This window comes from Misgurnus anguillicaudatus, unplaced genomic scaffold (assembly GCF_027580225.2).
Source record: "Misgurnus anguillicaudatus unplaced genomic scaffold, ASM2758022v2 HiC_scaffold_34, whole genome shotgun sequence".
Taxonomy (NCBI): domain Eukaryota; kingdom Metazoa; phylum Chordata; class Actinopteri; order Cypriniformes; family Cobitidae; genus Misgurnus; species Misgurnus anguillicaudatus.
This window is the reverse complement of record NW_027395284.1, coordinates 1,739,899-1,763,332: the sequence shown is the minus strand read 5'-3', so window position 1 is coordinate 1,763,332 and position 23,434 is coordinate 1,739,899. Positions and strand designations below refer to the sequence as shown.

Genomic DNA, 23,434 nt, shown 5'->3' with positions numbered 1-23,434 from the left:
TAAAAGAATAAAACAGTATGAACCTTGCCTGTTATAAAGGGAATGAAGCTTACGGTATGGTGCTTACCTGCAGAAATAAAGTACAAAAAGAACACACAGAACTTCAATTTTCAACCTGTTTGTGATTACCACACAATCCCGTCACCTGGCTGTGGTCTTCATTTGGTGAACGGTTCTTCACTCATAATTGACCTATACAAGAAATAGAGAAGAATATTAAGCAATTCTGCTCTTACATTTAGATGTGCCCCAAGAACACAGACACACCGGCTCCAAAATGTTGAAACAGTACATTTCTGTTATTTTAATGTGGCAAATGTGTCAGCTTTAAAAGAATCATACCTTACCTTTTAAACAGGATGCGCACTGCATTAAATACCTTTACTCCCAGCATAAGCAAGCAATTTTCAAAATGCTTTAAAAGTAAATGGTGATTATTTTACTTGTTTGCCTGTTTTTGACTACCATAGAATCCTGTCGCCTGGATTCCAACCTATCATTTTCAGGCTTGTAAAGCAAATAATGAAATACATTATCATTGACTTCCATAGTAGGAAAAAAATATTTTGGAAGTATCGTGATAAATGATGAAGAAAATATTTTGAAAAATGATGGTTAGCACACAGTCGATGGTACCTATTAAATTTCATCATATTTTTTTATTCCTACTATGGAAGTCAATGGTCACTATCTGCTGTGGGTTTACCATCATTCCTCAAAATATCTTCTTTTGTGTTAATCAGAAAAAACGAACGCATACAGGTTTAAAACAACACGAGGATGAGTAAATGATGACAGATTTATCATTATTATAAATTGAAATATTTTCTTACTGCAAGTCATTTAGGTAATCAAGAAAATACTTTACCCGTTGTCTTTGCAAGTTAAACAAATACAGCTTTGCTTCCAGGTCTGTCGACGTTGCTGTGGTTTTTCGACAGCTGTAGTATGAAGGGTAGCGAATGAATGAATACATTGCACAAAAAATCCTTTTTAACTATGCAAATATCTAAAAAGTCTTAAAATAAGATGCATTATTTTGATGAGCAAAAGGACATAAGAAAATAAGCCTAGCCTTTCGGGAGAAAAAACATAAAATTTAAGTGAATTTGGGCTTAAAACAAGCAAATAAATCTGCCAATGGGGTTAGAAACAAATCTAGATTTAAACACCTAATTCAAGAAAAATTGTCTTAGCCCATTGGCAGATTTGTTGGCTTGTTTTAATGTACATTCATGTACAATATTTCGTTTTGTCTTGTATTTCTAAGCATTTTGTACTGCCCAACGTTGTCTAGGTTGTTTAACGGTTGTCATTTTCTTTTAAAAGCTTTATAATTTATTAGTTTGGATGATTGCCATTCCTGAGAACCGCTTACATTGTAAGTAAAAGAATCATCTAAGCATTATTTTGTTGAATGTCTCTTAGACATGTAGCTGTTTGATTGTGGTTCTATTTAATGGCCAGTCTATACTTGGGGAACGGTCAAACGTCTATTAGATTTTCACTGACAGCCCAAATTAAGCCTTGTTTTAGCCTAGACACATATTCGCGGTCTATTAGAAGTTATGTAGTCGTTTAATAGCCGCTTTTTGATGACCAATGCGTTCTTGTGCCGTGGTTAGGCGTCTCTTGGATTTTCCGTAAAAAGACAAACGAATCTATTTTTAACACAAAGGCCAGGGGAGAGCGCGAACGCAGTCCCCCACTATCAGAAATTTTGCAGTCGAGATTCCCACATTTGGGGAATTCGCAAAGGGTCAGCACAACCGGAGTGCAATGGCTGAGCCTCGCCCTGGGTGAACCACCTTCATGATCATGGTATCTCCCCTGCCAGGTAAGTATGAGCAACAGCCTTTGAGGCCAGACGGCCGCATCTTCCTGTGACCGATCGCATCGACGGCGCCCCCGAAGGCCGTCCGACTACCATTTCATTACTGTGTGTGACCAGGTGGAAAGGCGCACGAAGCCAGGTCTGAAACCAAATATTCTTCGAGATCTACCCATTTTCCGTTTCCAGCCCGGTTAAACCGTGCAGAGAGAAAAACGTGAAACAATTTAAATCAAATGGATTTAAATAGCGCATTTCAATATATCGTTTCGTTATTACAAAGTAACTTTACGTGGAATAGAAACAAAGAAATGTACAGAGCAATCGAGAAACAACGAAAGCATAGCAATTTTAGAACGTGGATAAATAAAAACACAAGGGCTCAATGACTTACCCGTTGTCGTTGTGAGTTAAACAAATACAGCTATGCTTCCAGATCTGCCGACGTTGCTGTGGTTCTTCGACAGCTGTAGTACAGTGAAAAAAAAAGTTTTCAGGTGTTTTGAACATCCCAATCTGTCTCGTTCGCTTTTTCAGCTGTGTCGATGATGTTTAAGTCGTCATCGTGTCACCTCCAAAATACGAATGCATACAGGTTGAAAACAACACGAGGATGAATAAATGATGACAGAGTTATCATTATAAATTAAAATATTTTCTTACTGCAAGTCATTTAGGTAATCAAGAAAATACTTTACCCGTTGTCTTAAACAAATACAGCTATGCTTCCAGGCGTGTCGACGTTGCTGTGGTTTTTCGACCGCTGTAGTATGAAGGGTAGTGGAAAAAAAGTTTTCAGGTGTTTTTAACATCCCAAACTGTCTCGTACGATTTTCTTGCGCCTTCAGCTGTGTCGAGGCTGTTTAATTCGTCCTGGTATCACCTCCGCAAACTGTAAGGAAAATAATTAAATACATTACAAAAACATTTCGTTATCAGCGTGTTCATTTCCATGCAAGCTTTTCGTTAAACCAATAATGCCAACGAATACACAGCACTTTTAAAACACACGAATTAAAAAACACTCTGTCATTCACGCACAAAAGAAACAAATTCTGTTTTTTACCTAACTTATTTGTCCCCGAGAAGGGGAGCGCACCGTTCATGGAAACACTGCAATACCACGTCGATGCATGGAGTGGAAGGAGCAAGCTCCGCTTCCATTTCCGAAGGTCAAAAATCCATTTAACGTATAGTCCCCGGGTAGGAGACGTATCAGACATTAAACTGATAAGAACAGATACTACACTTGATCTTAGCCAAAAGGCCGAGAAGCGATACCGCAATAGACGCAGCCAAAGGGGAGCCGGCGAAGGCGCTGGCTTTCGGGGTGGAGGCTAGCGGGCATTTAACTCTAATATGAAGTAGTATGTAATATGAAGGGTAGAGTGAAAAAAAAGTGTTAAAGTGTTTTAAACATCCACATCTGTTCGTTTACTTTGTATTTTTTTCCTGTTTTCGAGTAAAAAAGAATTCTTAAATCGAGATGCATTTTCTTAAGCAAAGTGGCTTAGATTTTAAGTCTTGTTTACTGAAATAAATTCTAAAATGTAATAGGTTAAGGCCTAAATCAAGTAAAAATATATGCCAGTGGTTTAAGGGAAATAAACCTAAATTGAGTTTATTATTGCATTAAGTTGGAACAGAAATTAAGTTTATTTTTCTTACCCCACCGGCAGATATTTTTACTTGTTTTAAATATAAACCTGTTGCTTTTTAGAATTTATTTCAATTATTACAACACATAATATCTTAAGCCACTTTGCTTAACAAGTAAATGCATCTCGATTTAAGAATGGTCAGATATTTACTAGAAAACAAGACAAAAACTTCCAAACATGAATTTACAGACGGCTGGAAATTTTAAACAAAATAACTAGACATACCTATTCGGGTCTGCTCCCGTTTGCTGTGATGAAGGGGGTCTTAGTCCAAAGCACATTTTGAGGAATACTTACACATTTTACTTCTTATTTCTTTAGAATTAATTATTATTTATTTTCAATTACAAAGTATGCGATCTGATTTTCTAATCGCGGTGTGTTTTATTCCTCGTTTGCTTGCATGGATTTGCTTTATTTATTTTGCTTGTTGCATTTAAATGCACATTTGATTTGTTGCCGCATTATCCTGTGTTAATGTATTTCAACGTGCTTATAAACAAAAAGTGCGTTATTATAACCAATTATATAGCTGTGAAATATATAAAAGTATTCCCAAAAACCCAGGTAAAAAAGTAAAATAAAAAATAAACCATTTTGATTTAGCAAAAGTTTACAAATAAATGCACTCCCTGTACACAACAAGCACGTCTGGTTACCATTCATGTTTTGCATGATTTAAGTCTCGTCGCATACATGTTTACGTAAGGATTTGATATTTATTTTTTGTGGAAGTTTATTAAACTAAAAGGCTTTGTATTTTTGCTCCGTGAGCCGCTTGGACGCTGTTTAAATAGTCATCGGGAGTTAACTGTATTTTGCTGTCCTGCAGTTTTTTTCTTTCTTTACGTGTGTATATAAGTGTATGTACCATTTATATAACTATTTCCACATGTAATATCTGAGCGGTGGTTTTTGAGACTTAAACAGAAGGCGAGAGTATGTTTGTGTGTTTTGGTTTATTTTTGGTTCGTCACTGCTTTTAAGAACTATGCACTGATTTGCTGTGTGGTTTGTCCCTTCTGTTAAAAAGTGGATTTAATCTAGTCTCTCCAATTGTGGGTAAATAACCGGTGGGCCGTAAATTTTATCTTTTAAATATTTTTAAGCACTTTCTGTAAAAAATAAATTTGTACTATTTTTGGAGAGTCACGTCTCTGTCTTTAATCCCATCCGAACCAGCAGGGTCCTTTTCATATTTTTGTAACTTTTTTGTTTGTTTATTTTTTCTCTTGGGTTCAATCTATTTTCCTGTGTGAATAAATAACCCAGGTGACCTAGTCGGTTCCTTTTCATACCTTTAACCAAAGGTTACACATGCAAGCAAACGAGGAATAACACATACGATTAGATCATCACGTCACATACTTTGGAATTAATAAGAAACAATTATTCAGTCTAAAGAAATGAGAAGTAAAACGTGTATGTACTTCTTCAAATGGGCACACTTTGGACAACGACCCCCGTCATTACAGTAAAATGTTTCCCTACTTCCGGTCAAAGCCGCCATTTTGTGAAATGGGCATATAGGCGACGCTGGAGCATGCCGCCATTGTCTCTGTTCAACAAAACAATTGTGTTTATATATAGATCTATTCGATTTTTTTTCGATTTCAATCACCGAATACAAGGTACAACACGATGCCATCTGGCCCTTCTCTCTGGTTTATGTTTGTAAGGAAAATAGAGGGCGAAATTCCATTTCAGTCAAACATTCCTTCGTGCCACGCTGCTTTTTTTCTTTGAACGAAAAAAAAACCCGTGTGCTCCGCCTAAGTGCGTTATTATAATTCATTATATAGCTGCGAAATATATAAAAGTATTCCCAGCAAACACAAAACGTTTTTATAACGTTTTTGTATTTGCTGGGTTGGCATCACTTTCTTTAGCTCACACAAAATTCTACCAAAAAACAGCATATCATTTTCTACTAAATAACTGCATACACTGTGGATTAAAAATGTCCGGAATGCGAACCTGGTAAAACCCAGGTAAAAAAAGCAAATAAAAAATAAACCATTTTGATTTAGCAAAAGTTTACAAATAAATGCACTCCCTGTACACAACAAGCACGTCTCGTTACCATTCATATTTTGCGTGATTTAAGTTTCGTCGCATACATTTTGGAATAAAATAAGGCTTTTAATGTATGCAGACTTCATTCTCCATTAAGGGCTTATCAATCATAATGAACGCTGTTAACTATTCTCATTGAATGGTCTAAATCCAATGCTGGTAAAGAAATCAAATGTCCATTTAAACGCAACAAGCAAACAGCTATGCTTCCAGGTCTGTCGACGTTGCTGTGGTTTTTCGACAGCTGTAATATGAAGGGTAGAGTGAAAAAAGTGTTTAAGTGTTTTAACCTCTTAAACCCTGAGGACCCAGTCCCGGGTACAAAATTTCGTATTTTGACTCAAATAAAATATTCTTTTAATCTTTAATGGTCCACCATGGACCCCAGTAACACATATGAGATACTGTTTGAAAGCTTAGACTCTCTACTTTCTCCAGATATGCATCACTTTGAGAAATCTTTTACTGTAAGAAAGTTATTTACACTTAATTTACACTATCACCCCCCCCCCCCATAATTTTTTATATGATTTAATATTCACATATTTCATATTTTTCAAGTATGACAAACATGGGCAAGTCTTATATCAAATGAAAGCTCTCATTCTCAGGAATAAGGCTACAGCGTTATTTTTGTTCTATTATCAACACATATCCAACAATAGTTGAATGAATAATAAGGTAAAAAACCGTCTTTTGTAAACATATGGGATAATTGAGTGTGGACTGCCTCAGATAGCACATATAGCCACAAATGATACACCATCTTTTCTCTTAGGTCCTACTCTAAAAAATGAGTCCATTCACAGCATTTTCTTAGGTTGTGTGCATGAATAATCCCTTGTTATTTATTATATGTCCAAAACAAAAAATTAATATTTATATGAAAAATGTATTTTCGGACACTTCAGTAAAATGAAAATAACTTTTAAATGCGACATGCTAAAGAGATCATTCTTTTTTTGGGTGTTTACTGTCTGCTGCTGGTAACAACCAGAACTGTCTGCAGTCTGCTAGAGCACCCAGAACCAGAGTTATACACTATCAGAGGCAGTATTTACAACATATAAAAAGAAAATTTGGTGTTTCATCATATGAAAAACAACATAAATAACACTATTTGTCACAAACAGCAGCTTTTTATGTAACTTCAAAGGGTTTTCTTTAAAATGATATAAAGCAATTGCATTTATTCCACTGTATGTGGTTATGGGAGCACTTCAAATGTTTTTAGGCAGAAATTGTATACAAAAAGGGTATTATTCCTCCCATCAGTTGGAGTAAAATAACTTTTGCATAGATTATGATAGAGAAAAAAATCTTTTTTCCTCTGTAAGCTGGCAATTGCTGGAATCAAACAAAACTGTCTGCAGGGAGCTGAGGCACTCAGGGCCAGAGTTATACACTTTTAAATAAAAACTTTAGAAAAAAAACATCAAAAAGCGCCTATTTATTTTTGTGTTTATTAGAGGACTGACATCACATACAACCATGTTTAGCACTTTCAACAGTGTTTTATGTAATTTCAAAGGGTTTCCTGTAAAATGATACCAAACATTTGTATGTAAACCTCTGCATGTGGGTATGGGAAGCTTTTGAAATTGGGTAGGCCAAATCCAGGCGAAAATCCCCAAAATAGCTTCAGGGTGGAAGAAGTTAAACATCCAAATCTGTTCGTTTACTTGCTACTTTTTTCCTGTTTTCGAGTAAAAAAATAATTCTTAAATCGAGATGCATTTTCTTGTTAAGCAAAGTGGCTTAGATTTTAAGTCTTGTTTACTGAAATCAATTCTAAAATGTAATAGGTTAAGGCCTAAATCAAGTAAAAATATATGCCAGTGGGTTAAGGGAAATAAACCTAAATTGAGTTTATTATTGAATTCAGTTGAAACTGAAATTAAGTTTATTTTTCTTACCCCGCCGGCAGATATTTTTACTTGTTTTAAATATAAACCTGTTGATTTTTGTAATTTATTTCAATTATTACAATACATAACATCTTAAGCCACTTTGCGTAACAAGTAAATGCATCTCGATTTAAGAATTGTCAGATATTTACTAGAAAACAAGACAATAACAGCAAGACAGACCTTAATTTACTTTTTTCTTCCAAACATGAATTTACAGACGGCTGGACATTTTAAATAAAACAACTAGACATACCTATTCGGGTCTGCTCCCGTTTGCTGTGATGAACGGGGTCTTGGTCCAAAGCACATTTTGAGGAATACTTACACATTTTACTTCTTATTTCTTTAGAATTAATTATTATTTATTTTCAATTACAAAGTATGCGATCTGATTTTCTAATCGCGGTGTGTTTTATTCCTCGTTTGCTTGCATGGATTTGCTTTATTTATTTTGCTTGTTGCATTTAAATGCACATTTGATTTGTTGCCGCATTATCCTGTGTTAATGTATTTCAACGTGCTCATAAACAAAAAGTGCGTTATTATAACCAATTATATAGCTGTGAAATATATAAAAGTATTCCCAAAAACCCAGGTAAAAAAGTAAAATAAAAAATAAACCATTTTGATTTAGCAAAAGTTTACAAATAAATGCACTCCCTGTACACAACAAGCACGTCTGGTTACCATTCATGTTTTGCATGATTTAAGTCTCGTCGCATACATGTTTGCGTAAGGATTTGATATTTATTTTTTGTGGAAGTTTATTAAACTAAAAGGCTTTGTATTTTCTCGTTTGGCTCTCAGCGAAGGCGGTCGCATTTTATCTCCTCTCCTCCCCGTACCTTCCCTGCTTTGCTCCTATCGTGTTGTATAGTTTTGTGTCTTAACTTTGAGAGACTCTCTCCGCACTGCTCTTGAAAACTAAAAATCATGGATTTGATCAACTGGTCTCTCAACGCAATTGACACCATATTCTCGACGAGAAGCTTGGGTTCGGGGGAACCTGTCTGCCCTGCCGGAACGTTCGCTGCTGGCTACACGATGGACGCATGGGAGAAGTGGCGGGTCGTGTGTCTGGCGGCTCTTTCCGTGGAGGACGTTGAAGATATCTATCTATTCGGAACCATGATAACCTGGGGTTTGCTGACTGGATTATGCTTTGCCCTGGTTTATCGAGAAATTAAGAAAACGGTGACAGCTGCCAAAAGTCCAAAAAAGCTGCCCGGGATGATTGAAGCGGTGGGCAGAGCGGTCAGCGCTCAGGCTGGGACTATTAACCGCATTTTGGATAACAACTTGGAAATGACCCGCAATATGGATACCATCAAGGAGATGCAAACGGATTTGAAAAACATCAAGGAGATGTTAATGGATTTGAGAAAACTGATGGACCAGAATGGACTAAGAGAGTAGTTGTGTAAAGGAATGCGGCTACTCGCCCCAAGACCAAATAATTGCAATCTTATCTGCTTTCGGCCCCCTTATCCAGCACTGGCCTCGGCCAAGGCCGCTGCTGGAACAACAACTCCCTCGGAAGAGCACTGCAGCGAGACATCTCTTGCATTACCTACCCCCTCTCCCACAGACACCTGATGATTGTTGACTCTGTTTGGACCTAATCAAGGTTGTCTCCATGGCAATTGCTGTGTTAACGCTTTAACAACCTGCGGACTGAGGCACCGAGATTTGGGATGCCGGGCAAAGCGACTCTCTCAAGGCCTACACACACACACGAACTCTTACACACATATATATATATATATGCAATCACCACCCAGTACCCAGATCCCTCGCCTTCGCAGCTTCGTACCCCTCAGCGGGACAGACGGGTCTGTGACCAGCGCCTAACATGGCTGCAGGACCGGATGGCTGCTGGCCTTGCTGGGCTATCTCTACCCCCATTCCTTACCTAACGTGTTGCAAGTTTTGTGTGTTGTTCATGTTGTAAGGTGTACTATGTGCTTATGTTGCTGAGGTGTTTTTTTTTCCCTGTTCCCAGACTGTACTCCCTTTGGAGCATAGTCTGGGGGTTTGTATTTTTTTTTTTTAACCTACCCTCCCTCATGTAATGCTGTATTTCTTCCTAATGCCCTGTCAACCTGTTCTGTCTACCCCTTGTCAGTTCATGTATTGTATGTATGGACAGGTTGATGGATAATTTCACTGGTACTTGTACCATGTGACAATAAAGTGCTTGATTGATTTTTGCTCCGTGAGCCGCTTGGACGCTGTTTAAATAGTCATCGGGAGTTAACTGTATTTTGCTGTCCTGCAGTTTTTTTCTTTCTTTACGTGTGTATATAAGTGTATGTACCATTTATATAACTATTTCCACATGTAATATCTGAGCGGTGGTTTTTGAGACTTAAACAGAAGGCGAGAGTATGTTTGTGTGTTTTGGTTTATTTTTGGTTCGTCACTGCTTTTAAGAACTATGCACTGATTTGCTGTGTGGTTTGTCCCTTCTGTTAAAAAGTGGATTTAATCTAGTCTCTCCAATTGTGGGTAAATAACCGGTGGGCCATAAATTTTATCTTTTAAATATTTTTAAGCACTTTCTGTAAAAAATAAATTTGTACTATTTTTGGAGAGTCACGTCTCTGTCTTTAATCCCATCCGAACCAGCAGGGTCCTTTTCATATTTTTGTAACTTTTTTGTTTGTTTATTTTTTCTCTTGGGTTCAATCTATTTTCCTGTGTGAATAAATAACCCAGGTGACCTAGTCGGTTCCTTTTCATACCTTTAACCAAAGGTTACACATGCAAGCAAACGAGGAATAACACATACGATTAGATCATCACGTCACATACTTTGGAATTAATAAGAAACAATTATTCAGTCTAAAGAAATGAGAAGTAAAACGTGTATGTACTTCTTCAAATGGGCACACTTTGGACAACGACCCCCGTCATTACAGTAAAATGTTTTCCCTACTTCCGGTCAAAGCCGCCATTTTGTGAAATGGGCATATAGGCGACGCTGGAGCATGCCGCCATTGTCTCTGTTCAACAAAACAATTGTGTTTATATATAGATCTATTCGATTTTTTTTTCGATTTCAATCACCGAATACAAGGTACAACACGATGCCATCTGGCCCTTCTCTCTGGTTTATGTTTGTAAGGAAAATAGAGGGCGAAATTCCATTTCAGTCAAACATTCCTTCGTGCCACGCTGCTTTTTTTCTTTGAACGAAAAAAAAACCCGTGTGCTCCGCCTATACAATTCGTTTTCCTGTTTATGATTATTTTATGCTTAAAACAAGCAAATAAATCTGCCTAAAGGGTAAGAAAAAAAGTCGTGAACTTTTCCCATAAATACTATTTCAAGAAAAACTGTCCTACCCCACTGGCCGATTTTTTGCTTGTTTAAATTCACTTCGATTGCATATATAAAAATATTGTCTACAAACTAGATCACCGGGCAGATGTTTATCTTTTTAGTATCCACCGAAGACACATGCGAACCTGCATATGGGCCAAACTTTTCCACAATACACATTCGTTGTGTGCACGCGCCATTGTCTTTGTTCAACGCGACAGCGTGCTCCGCCTAAATAATTTGACCCATTTTAACATGGGTTTGTTTCTCGTTGTTGTTTTTTCTTTGAAAACAATCTATATAGCGCTCTCCACAATCGTTTTGGTGTTAGCTTTACGTGGAATAGAAACACACAAAAGTACTGAGCGAACGAGAAACATATTATAGAACGCGCAACATCATATAGATCACGGATTGGAAACCAAACTGGCAACCACGCACAAAAGAAGCAAACTCTGGTTTTAAACTCACCTTATTTGTGCCCGGAAAGCGCCCGAGTCGATGAACGGAGTGGACGGAGCAAGCCTCGCTTCCATTTCCGAAGGTCAAAAATCCATTTAAACTTGTAGTCCCCGGTGTCCACTTGTTCTTGTCCAAAAAGCCGAGAAGCGATACCGCAATGGGAGCCGGAGAAGGCGCTGGCTGTCGGGATGGAGGTTAACGGGTCAGAGGTCTGGCACTGAAGGTCTGGGTCCATTCCTCACCGTGTGCATTTCACTCTATACGTGTAAAAAACATACAAATACATAAAATACATACAGAAACAGTTATCACTTACACAAAAAGAACATGAAGGTAAAGCTTCAGTTAATTTGCCTGCTGATTGCTTTTTGCATGCACATAAAAAACTGAACAAAACTGATATACTAAACAAAATAGGCCCTAAAATTGAGGAACACCAGTTGTATAGCTATTTTTTAAATATGAAATAAGACAATAAATTACAAATAACATTTGAATGCCTGCAGCTTGTTCATGTCCACTCCACAAAAAAAAACAGTGTGACCCTTCTATTTGGTTTCAAGTTTGAAAGTTTCGAACCTATGCAACACTCTTAAGACAAATGCTCCTAAAAAGTACCAAATAAGGGTTCCTCAGCATGTAACCACAGCAGAACCCGTTTTTTGGTACTATATGGAAACTTTTTATAAGGTTCTATAAAGAATCTTGCCTTGAAAAGTGCTCGCCTCAATGGTGCTATAAAAAAACATTAATTTATCAGCTGTCAGGAGTGACATTTTTGTTACTTATCCACTTTTTAATGTATAACACTTGATAAAGATTATTTATTGTCAATTCTTCACATGTTTCAAGCATACAAAGCAATCGAAATACAAGGTGCATCAGCATTCAGTTAATATGCCACCTGGAGCTGGAATCAGCTTTCAGAAGAGATCAGATGTGTTTCAACGGTAGACACTTTTAAATCTAGATGAAAAACACGACGGTTTAACTTTGCATTTACTGAATGATTTAAAACAGTACGAATGAAACAGTATAAAAGAATACAACAGTATGAACCTGTAGCTGGAATCAGCTTTCGGATGAGATCAGATGTGTTTCAACAGTAGGCACTTTTAAACCTAGATTAAAAACACATCAGTTTAACTTTGCATTTACTGAATGATTTAAAACAGTACGAATGAAACAGTATAAAAGAATACAACAGTATGAACCTGTAGCTGGAATCAGCTTTCAAATGAGATCAGATGTGTTTCAACAGTGGGCACTTTTAAACCTAGATTAAAGACACATCGATTTAACTTTGCATTTACTGAAGAATATAAAACAGTACGAATAAAACAGTATAAAAGAATACAACAGTATGATCGGTTTAACTTTGCATTTACTGAATGATTTAAAACAGTACGAATAAAACAGTATAAAAGAATACAACAGTATGAACCTGTAGCTGGAATCAGCTTTCAGATGAGATCAGATGTGTTTCAACAGTAGGCACTTTTAAATCTAGATTTAAAGACACATCGGTTTAACTTTGCATTTACTGAAGAATTTGAAACAGTACGAATGAAACAGTATAAAAGAATACAACAGTATAAACCTGTAGCTGGAATCAGCTTTCAGATGAGATCAGATGTGTTTCAACAGTAGGCACTTTTAAATCTAGATTAAAGACACAACGGTTTAACTTTGCATTTACTGAATAAACAGTACGAATAAAACATTATAAAAGAATACAACAGTATGATCGGTTTAACTTTGCATTTACTGAATGATTTAAAACAGAACGAATAAAACAGTATAAAAGAATACAACAGTATGAACCTGTAGCTGGAATCAGCTTTCAAATGAGATCAGATGTGTTTCAACAGAAGACACTTTTGAATCTAGATTAAAAACACATCGGTTTAACTTTGCATTTACTGAATGATTTAAAACAGTACGAATAAAACAGTATAAAAGAATACAACAGTATGATCGGTTTAACTTTGCATTTACTGAATGATTTAAAACAGTACGAATAAAACAGTATAAAAGAATACAACAGTATGATCGGTTTAACTTTGCATTTACTGAATGATTTAAAACAGTACGAATAAAACAGTATAAAAGAATACAACAGTATGAACCTGTATAGCTGGAATCAGCTTCAGATGAGATCAGATGTGTTTCAACAGTAGGCACTTTCAAATCTAGATTAAAAACACCATCGGTTTAACTTTGCATTTACTGAATGATTTAAAATAAAACAGTATAAAAGAATAAAACAGTATGAACCTTGCCTGTTATAAAGGGAATGAAGCTTACGGTATGGTGCTTACCTGCAGAAATAAAGTACAAAAAGAACACACAGAACTTCAATTTTCAACCTGTTTGTGATTACCACACAATCCCGTCACCTGGCTGTGGTCTTCATTTGGTGAACGGTTCTTCACTCATAATTGACCTATACAAGAAATAGAGAAGAATATTAAGCAATTCTGCTCTTACATTTAGATGTGCCCCAAGAACACAGACACACCGGCTCCAAAATGTTGAAACAGTACATTTCTGTTATTTTAATGTGGCAAATGTGTCAGCTTTAAAAGAATCATACCTTACCTTTTAAACAGGATGCGCACTGCATTAAATACCTTTACTCCCAGCATAAGCAAGCAATTTTCAAAATGCTTTAAAAGTAAATGGTGATTATTTTACTTGTTTGCCTGTTTTTGACTACCATAGAATCCTGTCGCCTGGATTCCAACCTATCATTTTCAGGCTTGTAAAGCAAATAATGAAATACATTATCATTGACTTCCATAGTAGGAAAAAAATATTTTGGAAGTATCGTGATAAATGATGAAGAAAATATTTTGAAAAATGATGGTTAGCACACAGTCGATGGTACCTATTAAATTTCATCATATTTTTTTATTCCTACTATGGAAGTCAATGGTCACTATCTGCTGTGGGTTTACCATCATTCCTCAAAATATCTTCTTTTGTGTTAATCAGAAAAAACGAACGCATACAGGTTTAAAACAACACGAGGATGAGTAAATGATGACAGAATTATCATTATTATAAATTGAAATATTTTCTTACTGCAAGTCATTTAGGTAATCAAGAAAATACTTTACCCGTTGTCTTTGCAAGTTAAACAAATACAGCTTTGCTTCCAGGTCTGTCGACGTTGCTGTGGTTTTTCGACAGCTGTAGTATGAAGGGTAGCGAATGAATGAATACATTGCACAAAAAATCCTTTTTAACTATGCAAATATCTAAAAAGTCTTAAAATAAGATGCATTATTTTGATGAGCAAAAGGACATAAGAAAATAAGCCTAGCCTTTCGGGAGAAAAAACATAAAATTTAAGTGAATTTGGGCTTAAAACAAGCAAATAAATCTGCCAAAGGGGTTAGAAACAAATCTAGATTTAAACACCTAATTCAAGAAAAATTGTCTTAGCCCATTGGCAGATTTGTTGGCTTGTTTTAATGTACATTCATGTACAATATTTCGTTTTGTCTTGTATTTCTAAGCATTTTGTACTGCCCAACGTTGTCTAGGTTGTTTAACGGTTGTCATTTTCTTTTAAAAGCTTTATAATTTATTAGTTTGGATGATTGCCATTCCTGAGAACCGCTTACATTGTAAGTAAAAGAATCATCTAAGCATTATTTTGTTGAATGTCTCTTAGACATGTAGCTGTTTGATTGTGGTTCTATTTAATGGCCAGTCTATACTTGGGGAACGGTCAAACGTCTATTAGATTTTCACTGACAGCCCAAATTAAGCCTTGTTTTAGCCTAGACACATATTCGCGGTCTATTAGAAGTTATGTAGTCGTTTAATAGCCGCTTTTTGATGACCAATGCGTTCTTGTGCCGTGGTTAGGCGTCTCTTGGATTTTCCGTAAAAAGACAAACGAATCTATTTTTAACACAAAGGCCAGGGGAGAGCGCGAACGCAGTCCCCCACTATCAGAAATTTTGCAGTCGAGATTCCCACATTTGGGGAATTCGCAAAGGGTCAGCACAACCGGAGTGCAATGGCTGAGCCTCGCCCTGGGTGAACCACCTTCATGATCATGGTATCTCCCCTGCCAGGTAAGTATGAGCAACAGCCTTTGAGGCCAGACGGCCGCATCTTCCTGTGACCGATCGCATCGACGGCGCCCCCGAAGGCCGTCCGACTACCATTTCATTACTGTGTGTGACCAGGTGGAAAGGCGCACGAAGCCAGGTCTGAAACCAAATATTCTTCGAGATCTACCCATTTTCCGTTCCCAGCCCGGTTAAACCGTGCAGAGAGAAAAACGTGAAACAATTTAAATCAAATGGATTTAAATAGCGCATTTCAATATATCGTTTCGTTATTACAAAGTAACTTTACGTGGAATAGAAACAAAGAAATGTACAGAGCAATCGAGAAACAACGAAAGCATAGCAATTTTAGAACGTGGATAAATAAAAACACAAGGGCTCAATGACTTACCCGTTGTCGTTGTGAGTTAAACAAATACAGCTATGCTTCCAGATCTGCCGACGTTGCTGTGGTTCTTCGACAGCTGTAGTACAGTGAAAAAAAAGTTTTCAGGTGTTTTGAACATCCCAATCTGTCTCGTTCGCTTTTTCAGCTGTGTCGATGATGTTTAAGTCGTCATCGTGTCACCTCCAAAATACGAATGCATACAGGTTGAAAACAACACGAGGATGAATAAATGATGACAGAGTTATCATTATAAATTAAAATATTTTCTTACTGCAAGTCATTTAGGTAATCAAGAAAATACTTTACCCGTTGTCTTAAACAAATACAGCTATGCTTCCAGGCGTGTCGACGTTGCTGTGGTTTTTCGACCGCTGTAGTATGAAGGGTAGTGGAAAAAAAGTTTTCAGGTGTTTTTAACATCCCAAACTGTCTCGTACGATTTTCTTGCGCCTTCAGCTGTGTCGAGGCTGTTTAATTCGTCCTGGTATCACCTCCGCAAACTGTAAGGAAAATAATTAAATACATTACAAAAACATTTCGTTATCAGCGTGTTCATTTCCATGCAAGCTTTTCGTTAAACCAATAATGCCAACGAATACACAGCACTTTTAAAACACACGAATTAAAAAACACTCTGTCATTCACGCACAAAAGAAACAAATTCTGTTTTTTACCTAACTTATTTGTCCCCGAGAAGGGGAGCGCACCGTTCATGGAAACACTGCAATACCACGTCGATGCATGGAGTGGAAGGAGCAAGCTCCGCTTCCATTTCCGAAGGTCAAAAATCCATTTAACGTATAGTCCCCGGGTAGGAGACGTATCAGACATTAAACTGATAAGAACAGATACTACACTTGATCTTAGCCAAAAGGCCGAGAAGCGATACCGCAATAGACGCAGCCAAAGGGGAGCCGGCGAAGGCGCTGGCTTTCGGGGTGGAGGCTAGCGGGCATTTAACTCTAATATGAAGTAGTATGTAATATGAAGGGTAGAGTGAAAAAAAAGTGTTAAAGTGTTTTAAACATCCACATCTGTTCGTTTACTTTGTATTTTTTTCCTGTTTTCGAGTAAAAAAGAATTCTTAAATCGAGATGCATTTTCTTAAGCAAAGTGGCTTAGATTTTAAGTCTTGTTTACTGAAATAAATTCTAAAATGTAATAGGTTAAGGCCTAAATCAAGTAAAAATATATGCCAGTGGTTTAAGGGAAATAAACCTAAATTGAGTTTATTATTGCATTAAGTTGGAACAGAAATTAAGTTTATTTTTCTTACCCCACCGGCAGATATTTTTACTTGTTTTAAATATAAACCTGTTGCTTTTTAGAATTTATTTCAATTATTACAACACATAATATCTTAAGCCACTTTGCTTAACAAGTAAATGCATCTCGATTTAAGAATGGTCAGATATTTACTAGAAAACAAGACAAAAACTTCCAAACATGAATTTACAGACGGCTGGAAATTTTAAACAAAATAACTAGACATACCTATTCGGGTCTGCTCCCGTTTGCTGTGATGAAGGGGGTCTTAGTCCAAAGCACATTTTGAGGAATACTTACACATTTTACTTCTTATTTCTTTAGAATTAATTATTATTTATTTTCAATTACAAAGTATGCGATCTGATTTTCTGATCGCGGTGTGTTTTATTCCTCGTTTGCTTGCATGGATTTGCTTTATTTATTTTGCTTGTTGCATTTAAATGCACATTTGATTTGTTGCCGCATTATCCTGTGTTAATGTATTTCAACGTGCTTATAAACAAAAAGTGCGTTATTATAACCAATTATATAGCTGTGAAATATATAAAAGTATTCCCAAAAACCCAGGTAAAAAAGTAAAATAAAAAATAAACCATTTTGATTTAGCAAAAGTTTACAAATAAATGCACTCCCTGTACACAACAAGCACGTCTGGTTACCATTCATGTTTTGCATGATTTAAGTCTCGTCGCATACATGTTTGCGTAAGGATTTGATATTTATTTTTTGTGGAAGTTTATTAAACTAAAAGGCTTTGTATTTTTGCTCCGTGAGCCGCTTGGACGCTGTTTAAATAGTCATCGGGAGTTAACTGTATTTTGCTGTCCTGCAGTTTTTTTCTTTCTTTACGTGTGTATATAAGTGTATGTACCATTTATATAACTATTTCCACATGTAATATCTGAGCGGTGGTTTTTGAGACTTAAACAGAAGGCGAGAGTATGTTTGTGTGTTTTGGTTTATTTTTGGTTCGTCACTGCTTTTAAGAACTATGCACTGATTTGCTGTGTGGTTTGTCCCTTCTGTTAAAAAGTGGATTTAATCTAGTCTCTCCAATTGTGGGTAAATAACCGGTGGGCCGTAAATTTTATCTTTTAAATATTTTTAAGCACTTTCTGTAAAAAATAAATTTGTACTATTTTTGGAGAGTCACGTCTCTGTCTTTAATCCCATCCGAACCAGCAGGGTCCTTTTCATATTTTTGTAACTTTTTTGTTTGTTTATTTTTTCTCTTGGGTTCAATCTATTTTCCTGTGTGAATAAATAACCCAGGTGACCTAGTCGGTTCCTTTTCATACCTTTAACCAAAGGTTACACATGCAAGCAAACGAGGAATAACACATACGATTAGATCATCACGTCACATACTTTGGAATTAATAAGAAACAATTATTCAGTCTAAAGAAATGAGAAGTAAAACGTGTATGTACTTCTTCAAATGGGCACACTTTGGACAACGACCCCCGTCATTACAGTAAAATGTTTCCCTACTTCCGGTCAAAGCCGCCATTTTGTGAAATGGGCATATAGGCGACGCTGGAGCATGCCGCCATTGTCTCTGTTCAACAAAACAATTGTGTTTATATATAGATCTATTCGATTTTTTTTCGATTTCAATCACCGAATACAAGGTACAACACGATGCCATCTGGCCCTTCTCTCTGGTTTATGTTTGTAAGGAAAATAGAGGGCGAAATTCCATTTCAGTCAAACATTCCTTCGTGCCACGCTGCTTTTTTTCTTTGAACGAAAAAAAAACCCGTGTGCTCCGCCTAAGTGCGTTATTATAATTCATTATATAGCTGCGAAATATATAAAAGTATTCCCAGCAAACACAAAACGTTTTTATAACGTTTTTGTATTTGCTGGGTTGGCATCACTTTCTTTAGCTCACACAAAATTCTACCAAAAAACAGCATATCATTTTCTACTAAATAACTGCATACACTGTGGATTAAAAATGTCCGGAATGCGAACCTGGTAAAACCCAGGTAAAAAAAGCAAATAAAAATAAACCATTTTGATTTAGCAAAAGTTTACAAATAAATGCACTCCCTGTACACAACAAGCACGTCTCGTTACCATTCATATTTTGCGTGATTTAAGTTTCGTCGCATACATTTTGGAATAAAATAAGGCTTTTAATGTATGCAGACTTCATTCTCCATTAAGGGCTTATCAATCATAATGAACGCTGTTAACTATTCTCATTGAATGGTCTAAATCCAATGCTGGTAAAGAAATCAAATGTCCATTTAAACGCAACAAGCAAACAGCTATGCTTCCAGGGGCCTATACCATGAAGCTGGTTTAGTTGGTTAGCCAGCTTTGTTTAGGATTAGTTTGTGCAAATCCTGGGTTTTGGGTACCATGAAAATAGCTTTTACCAACAAGGCCTGCACATTGGCTTGGTTTTGTCAACCTGAAACTAATCCTGTAACCCTGAGTTTGTTTAACCATTTTCATGGTACGGGCCCCAGGTCTGTCGACGTTGCTGTGGTTTTTCGACAGCTGTAATATGAAGGGTAGAGTGAAAAAAGTGTTTAAGTGTTTTAAACATCCAAATCTGTTCGTTTACTTGCTACTTTTTTCCTGTTTTCGAGTAAAAAAATAATTCTTAAATCGAGATGCATTTTCTTGTTAAGCAAAGTGGCTTAGATTTTAAGTCTTGTTTACTGAAATCAATTCTAAAATGTAATAGGTTAAGGCCTAAATCAAGTAAAAATATATGCCAGTGGGTTAAGGGAAATAAACCTAAATTGAGTTTATTATTGAATTAAGTTGAAACTGAAATTAAGTTTATTTTTCTTACCCCGCCGGCAGATATTTTTACTTGTTTTAAATATAAACCTGTTGATTTTTGTAATTTATTTCAATTATTACAATACATAACATCTTAAGCCACTTTGCGTAACAAGTAAATGCATCTCGATTTAAGAATTGTCAGATATTTACTAGAAAACAAGACAATAACAGCAAGACAGACCTTAATTTACTTTTTTCTTCCAAACATGAATTTACAGACGGCTGGACATTTTAAATAAAACAACTAGACATACCTATTCGGGTCTGCTCCCGTTTGCTGTGATGAACGGGGTCTTGGTCCAAAGCACATTTTGAGGAATACTTACACATTTTACTTCTTATTTCTTTAGAATTAATTATTATTTATTTTCAATTACAAAGTATGCGATCTGATTTTCTAATCGCGGTGTGTTTTATTCCTCGTTTGCTTGCATGGATTTGCTTTATTTATTTTGCTTGTTGCATTTAAATGCACATTTGATTTGTTGCCGCATTATCCTGTGTTAATGTATTTCAACGTGCTCATAAACAAAAAGTGCGTTATTATAACCAATTATATAGCTGTGAAATATATAAAAGTATTCCCAAAAACCCAGGTAAAAAAGTAAAATAAAAAATAAACCATTTTGATTTAGCAAAAGTTTACAAATAAATGCACTCCCTGTACACAACAAGCACGTCTGGTTACCATTCATGTTTTGCATGATTTAAGTCTCGTCGCATACATGTTTGCGTAAGGATTTGATATTTATTTTTTGTGGAAGTTTATTAAACTAAAAGGCTTTGTATTTTTGCTCCGTGAGCCGCTTGGACGCTGTTTAAATAGTCATCGGGAGTTAACTGTATTTTGCTGTCCTGCAGTTTTTTTCTTTCTTTACGTGTGTATATAAGTGTATGTACCATTTATATAACTATTTCCACATGTAATATCTGAGCGGTGGTTTTTGAGACTTAAACAGAAGGCGAGAGTATGTTTGTGTGTTTTGGTTTATTTTTGGTTCGTCACTGCTTTTAAGAACTATGCACTGATTTGCTGTGTGGTTTGTCCCTTCTGTTAAAAAGTGGATTTAATCTAGTCTCTCCAATTGTGGGTAAATAACCGGTGGGCCGTAAATTTTATCTTTTAAATATTTTTAAGCACTTTCTGTAAAAAATAAATTTGTACTATTTTTGGAGAGTCACGTCTCTGTCTTTAATCCCATCCGAACCAGCAGGGTCCTTTTCATATTTTTGTAACTTTTTTGTTTGTTTATTTTTTCTCTTGGGTTCAATCTATTTTCCTGTGTGAATAAATAACCCAGGTGACCTAGTCGGTTCCTTTTCATACCTTTAACCAAAGGTTACACATGCAAGCAAACGAGGAATAACACATACGATTAGATCATCACGTCACATACTTTGGAATTAATAAGAAACAATTATTCAGTCTAAAGAAATGAGAAGTAAAACGTGTATGTACTTCTTCAAATGGGCACACTTTGGACAACGACCCCCGTCATTACAGTAAAATGTTTTCCCTACTTCCGGTCAAAGCCGCCATTTTGTGAAATGGGCATATAGGCGACGCTGGAGCATGCCGCCATTGTCTCTGTTCAACAAAACAATTGTGTTTATATATAGATCTATTCGATTTTTTTTTCGATTTCAATCACCGAATACAAGGTACAACACGATGCCATCTGGCCCTTCTCTCTGGTTTATGTTTGTAAGGAAAATAGAGGGCGAAATTCCATTTCAGTCAAACATTCCTTCGTGCCACGCTGCTTTTTTTCTTTGAACGAAAAAAAAAACCCGTGTGCTCCGCCTATACAATTCGTTTTCCTGTTTATGATTATTTTATGCTTAAAACAAGCAAATAAATCTGCCTAAAGGGTAAGAAAAAAAGTCGTGAACTTTTCCCATAAATACTATTTCAAGAAAAACTGTCCTACCCCACTGGCCGATTTTTTGCTTGTTTAAATTCACTTCGATTGCATATATAAAAATATTGTCTACAAACTAGATCACCGGGCAGATGTTTATCTTTTTAGTATCCACCGAAGACACATGGGAACCTGCATATGGGCCAAACTTTTCCACAATACACATTCGTTGTGTGCACGCGCCATTGTCTTTGTTCAACGCGACAGCGTGCTCCGCCTAAATAATTTGACCCATTTTAACATGGGTTTGTTTCTCGTTGTTGTTTTTTCTTTGAAAACAATCTATATAGCGCTCTCCACAATCGTTTTGGTGTTAGCTTTACGTGGAATAGAAACACACAAAAGTACTGAGCGAACGAGAAACATATTATAGAACGCGCAACATCATATAGATCACGGATTGGAAACCAAACTGGCAACCACGCACAAAAGAAGCAAACTCTGGTTTTAAACTCACCTTATTTGTGCCCGGAAAGCGCCCGAGTCGATGAACGGAGTGGACGGAGCAAGCCTCGCTTCCATTTCCGAAGGTCAAAAATCCATTTAAACTTGTAGTCCCCGGTGTCCACTTGTTCTTGTCCAAAAAGCCGAGAAGCGATACCGCAATGGGAGCCGGAGAAGGCGCTGGCTGTCGGGATGGAGGTTAACGGGTCAGAGGTCTGGCACTGAAGGTCTGGGTCCATTCCTCACCGTGTGCATTTCACTCTATACGTGTAAAAAACATACAAATACATAAAATACATACAGAAACAGTTATCACTTACACAAAAAGAACATGAAGGTAAAGCTTCAGTTAATTTGCTTGCTGATTGCTTTTTGCATGCACATAAAAAACTGAACAAAACTGATATACTAAACAAAATAGGCCCTAAAATTGAGGAACACCAGTTGTATAGCTATTTTTTAAATATGAAATAAGACAATAAATTACAAATAACATTTGAATGCCTGCAGCTTGTTCATGTCCACTCCACAAAAAAAAAACAGTGTGACCCTTCTATTTGGTTTCAAGTTTGAAAGTTTCGAACCTATGCAACACTCTTAAGACAAATGCTCCTAAAAAGTACCAAATAAGGGTTCCTCAGCATGTAACCACAGCAGAACCCGTTTTTTGGTACTATATGGAAACTTTTTATAAGGTTCTATAAAGAATCTTGCCTTGAAAAGTGCTCGCCTCAATGGTGCTATAAAAAAACATTAATTTATCAGCTGTCAGGAGTGACATTTTTGTTACTTATCCACTTTTTAATGTATAACACTTGATAAAGATTATTTATTGTCAATTCTTCACATGTTTCAAGCATACAAAGCAATCGAAATACAAGGTGCATCAGCATTCAGTTAATATGCCACCTGGAGCTGGAATCAGCTTTCAGAAGAGATCAGATGTGTTTCAACGGTAGACACTTTTAAATCTAGATGAAAAACACGACGGTTTAACTTTGCATTTACTGAATGATTTAAAACAGTACGAATGAAACAGTATAAAAGAATACAACAGTATGAACCTGTAGCTGGAATCAGCTTTCGGATGAGATCAGATGTGTTTCAACAGTAGGCACTTTTAAACCTAGATTAAAAACACATCAGTTTAACTTTGCATTTACTGAATGATTTAAAACAGTACGAATGAAACAGTATAAAAGAATACAACAGTATGAACCTGTAGCTGGAATCAGCTTTCAAATGAGATCAGAT

At 36.4% G+C, this 23,434-nt stretch overlaps 4 non-coding genes across 4 annotated transcripts; all 4 read right to left on the bottom strand.

Moving 5' to 3' along the window:
- Positions 1 to 1,680: 1,680 nt before the first annotated feature.
- Positions 1,681 to 1,845, bottom strand: LOC141363465 (U1 spliceosomal RNA). Its single transcript, XR_012368956.1, has one exon. It is a non-coding gene; the product is annotated as a U1 spliceosomal RNA (small nuclear RNA).
- Positions 1,846 to 2,919: 1,074 nt separating this feature from the next.
- Positions 2,920 to 3,110, bottom strand: LOC141363477 (U2 spliceosomal RNA). Its single transcript, XR_012368969.1, has one exon. It is a non-coding gene; the product is annotated as a U2 spliceosomal RNA (small nuclear RNA).
- A 12,088-nt stretch (positions 3,111 to 15,198) lies between these two features.
- Positions 15,199 to 15,363, bottom strand: LOC141363464 (U1 spliceosomal RNA). The gene has a single exon (XR_012368955.1). It is a non-coding gene; the product is annotated as a U1 spliceosomal RNA (small nuclear RNA).
- Positions 15,364 to 16,436: 1,073 nt separating this feature from the next.
- Positions 16,437 to 16,627, bottom strand: LOC141363476 (U2 spliceosomal RNA). The gene has a single exon (XR_012368968.1). It is a non-coding gene; the product is annotated as a U2 spliceosomal RNA (small nuclear RNA).
- Positions 16,628 to 23,434: the final 6,807 nt, after the last annotated feature.